Source organism: Mus caroli, chromosome 16, assembly GCF_900094665.2.
Source record: "Mus caroli chromosome 16, CAROLI_EIJ_v1.1, whole genome shotgun sequence".
NCBI classification, from domain to species: Eukaryota; Metazoa; Chordata; class Mammalia; order Rodentia; family Muridae; genus Mus; species Mus caroli.
In genome coordinates, this window is record NC_034585.1 from 19,277,574 (window position 1) to 19,280,765 (window position 3,192).

Here is a 3,192-nt window from a genome sequence, read left to right on the forward strand (position 1 = left end):
TTGTTTTTATTTTGTATTGAGAAAGGTCTCTATAATCCAGGCTGGCCTGGAACTCACTGTAAAGTTGATACTGTCCTCAAGCCTACAACGATTGTCCTGCCTCAAGTGCTGGGATTACAGGCATGTCTTAAGTGTAGATACTGAGTCTTTATTGCAAACTCTTGTGGTACTGTTTTACAGGAAACTGCCACAGCAACATAGAATTTTTAGGAGCATGTGCTTCAAGAAAATAAAGAAAAGCTCTACCACCCTAAACAGTATGTACATGTCACACGTCAAACACATGGCACTCATAACATGTGATTCCAAGTACCTGATGCCTTTTAGAATTTCCTTTAATAATGTCAATAATAAGTACTTAGGAAAAGAAAATGTTGATAGAAGATAAGATATTCTGTCAACCTCTACCACCCTCTCCTCTCCCAGACCTCCACCAGCCTTTCCACACCCAGAGCTCCCACACCTTTCGGGGTCTCACCTGCTGAGTACATCCTAGCACCCCAAATATTTTTATTTATTTATTTTTTTAAATATTTATTTATTATATGTAAGTACACTGTAGCTGTCTTCAGACACTCCAGAAGAGGGCGCCAGATCTCGTTACAGATGGTTGTGAGCCACCATGTGGTTGCTGGGATTTGAACTCTGGACCTTCGGAAGAGCAGTCGGGTGCTCTTACCCACTGAGCCATCTCACCAGCCCAATATTTTTATTTTTATTATGTTTGTTTTCCAACCTGCCAGATCTAGTCAAAGTCCTACCTCTTCACTTCTTCTGAAGTCAACCTCTAGACTTCCACCAAGACCTGCACTATCTACATCCATTCACAAGACCCGTCTCACTGCCTGTACCACCCCACACTATACCCCAACTCTCCACATCAACCCATTCATTCTAGATGATTTCAAGGGCCCACTTTCTCCAGTAGACAGGTCATCTGAACAACAACAACAAAATAAACATACTAGTTAACTGGCATCCTACGTAAGTGGACTTAACAGATAGTACAGAATATTCTATCCAAGAACACTCGTTTTACTCAAAAGTATGTGGAAGCTTTTCTGAAAATAGACCACATCCTAAGACACAACTTCAGAAAGACTGGCGTAACTCCCTGCATACTGTTTGACCACATAAAACAAAATTGATAGCATTTATCTCAAGTACACAGACCTGTTGGCAAACTCATAGGAAATGAGGAGGTTGAAATAGTAATAAAAGGCCTAACAGCTATTTTTAAGAGATAAGGAGGGGGAGCTGGAGAGATGGCTCAGTGGTTAAGAGCACTGACTGCTCTTCCAAAGGTCCTGAGTTCAATTCCCAGCAACCACATGGTGGCTCACAGCCATCTGTAATGAGATCTGACATCCTCTTCTCGAGTGTCTGAAGACAGCAACAGTGTACTTACATATAATAAATAAATCTTTTAAATTAAAAAGATGATGATGAGGAGGAACAGAACCAGATAGATTGACAGCAGAATTCTGGACATTCAAAGAAGATCCATCTTAAACCATTCAAAGGGGATGGGGTGGGGGAGGGGAGTGCTCCTAAACCAGGTAAAGACAACAAAAATAAAACTATGGGCCAATATCCCTTATGGACATGGACTCAAAAATAATTCTTTCAAGCATAATACAGACACTTATCAAAAAGATTACCAAGTTGGAAGTATCCCTAAAAGCAGCAATGGCTCAGCATATTTAAGTCGCTGAATACAATAAATCACATAAATGGACTTAAAAATCACAATAGATGCAGAGAAAGCCTTTGATGAAATCCAACATTGATGATAAAAGTACTAGAGAATATAAGGCTAGAGAGAGCACTTCAATATAATCAAAGCCATAGACAAGTAATCCACAGCCACCATCCTAAATGGAGAAAACCTTGAAGCAGTCCCACCACAGGAGTGATATGGGAGCTACTGTCCCCACTCCTTATCAACACTGCTGGAAACACTAGCTGGAGCAGTAAGTCAAGAAAAGAAAATCAAAGGAATAAAAACAGGGAAAGAAGTAAAACTATCCCTATTAGCAGAAAAGAGATTCCAAAAATCCTACCAGAAAACTTCTGGGAACAATAAACAAATGCAGCTCTGTGACAGGATACAGAATCGTGCAGAACCAACTTGCACAAATCAATAGCTTTTCTATAGGTATTTTCTCTATCAACATCAAGCATACAGAAGCATCCACAATAGCTTAAAAGAAAATACAGTATCTAGGAATAAATCTAACCAAGTGTGGTGGTTTGAATAGATATGGCCCCCATAGACTCATGTATTTGAGTGCTTGGTCCATAGTAGTGACAGAGTTAGGAAGAATGAATGCCCTTGCTGGAGTAGATGTGGCCTTGTTAGAGAAAATGTGTCATTATGGGAGTGGGCTTTGAGGTCTCATATATGCTCCAGCCACTCCAAGTGACACGATCTACTTGCTGCCTGCGGCTCAAGATGTAGAACTGACCCTTGAGCTCGCCCAGACGCTCTAGGGTCGGCAGATCGAGCCCAGGTAGGCATGGTGATGGCGAAGCGGTTCTTTGAATCCTACAATGAGGTCCCTGATGGCACCCAGTGTCATCACAAGACCTACATCACCACGGCCTTAGGTGGCATTTGCTGCATAATCGGCTCCGCTTACAGCGTCACACTCAACCCCGCAGATTCTACCCTGGAAGCAGTGGCCAGAGTCGGCTGGTACACATGCACCTGCTATCAGAGCAATGTTTGGCCTTACCACCTGTGTCAGTGCCCAGGTCCGAGAGAAGCCAGATGACCCCCTGAACTACTTCATTGGCGGCCGCGCAGGAGGCCTGACATTGGGAGCGCGCACTCACAGCTATGGGACCGCAGCCATGGGCTGTGTCTACATGGGCACTGCGGCTGCCCTGTTCAAGATCAGCAAGCTAGAAGGCTGGGAGTTGTTCCCTACCCCCCAAGGTGTGAACCAAACCCCTGTGGCAAATTAACAACGCTGTATGCCCCTGGGGGTGGGGGGAGATGTAGAACTCTTAGCTACTCCAGCACCACATCTGCCAGCATGCTGTTGTGTACTGTGTGTGAACTGTAAGCCAGCCCCAATGAAATGTCCTTAAAAGAGTTGTCCTGGTCATGGTGTCTCTTCATACCAATGGAAACCCTAAGGGAAGGGAAAGATGTCTACATAAAAGCTCCAAGCCTCTGAAGAAAGA

The 3,192-nt window shown here is 43.6% G+C and overlaps 1 pseudogene; it reads left to right on the forward strand.

Annotated features, from left to right (window-relative positions):
• Positions 1–2,519: 2,519 nt before the first annotated feature.
• Positions 2,520–2,970, forward strand: LOC110312036 (annotated as a pseudogene).
• Positions 2,971–3,192: the final 222 nt, after the last annotated feature.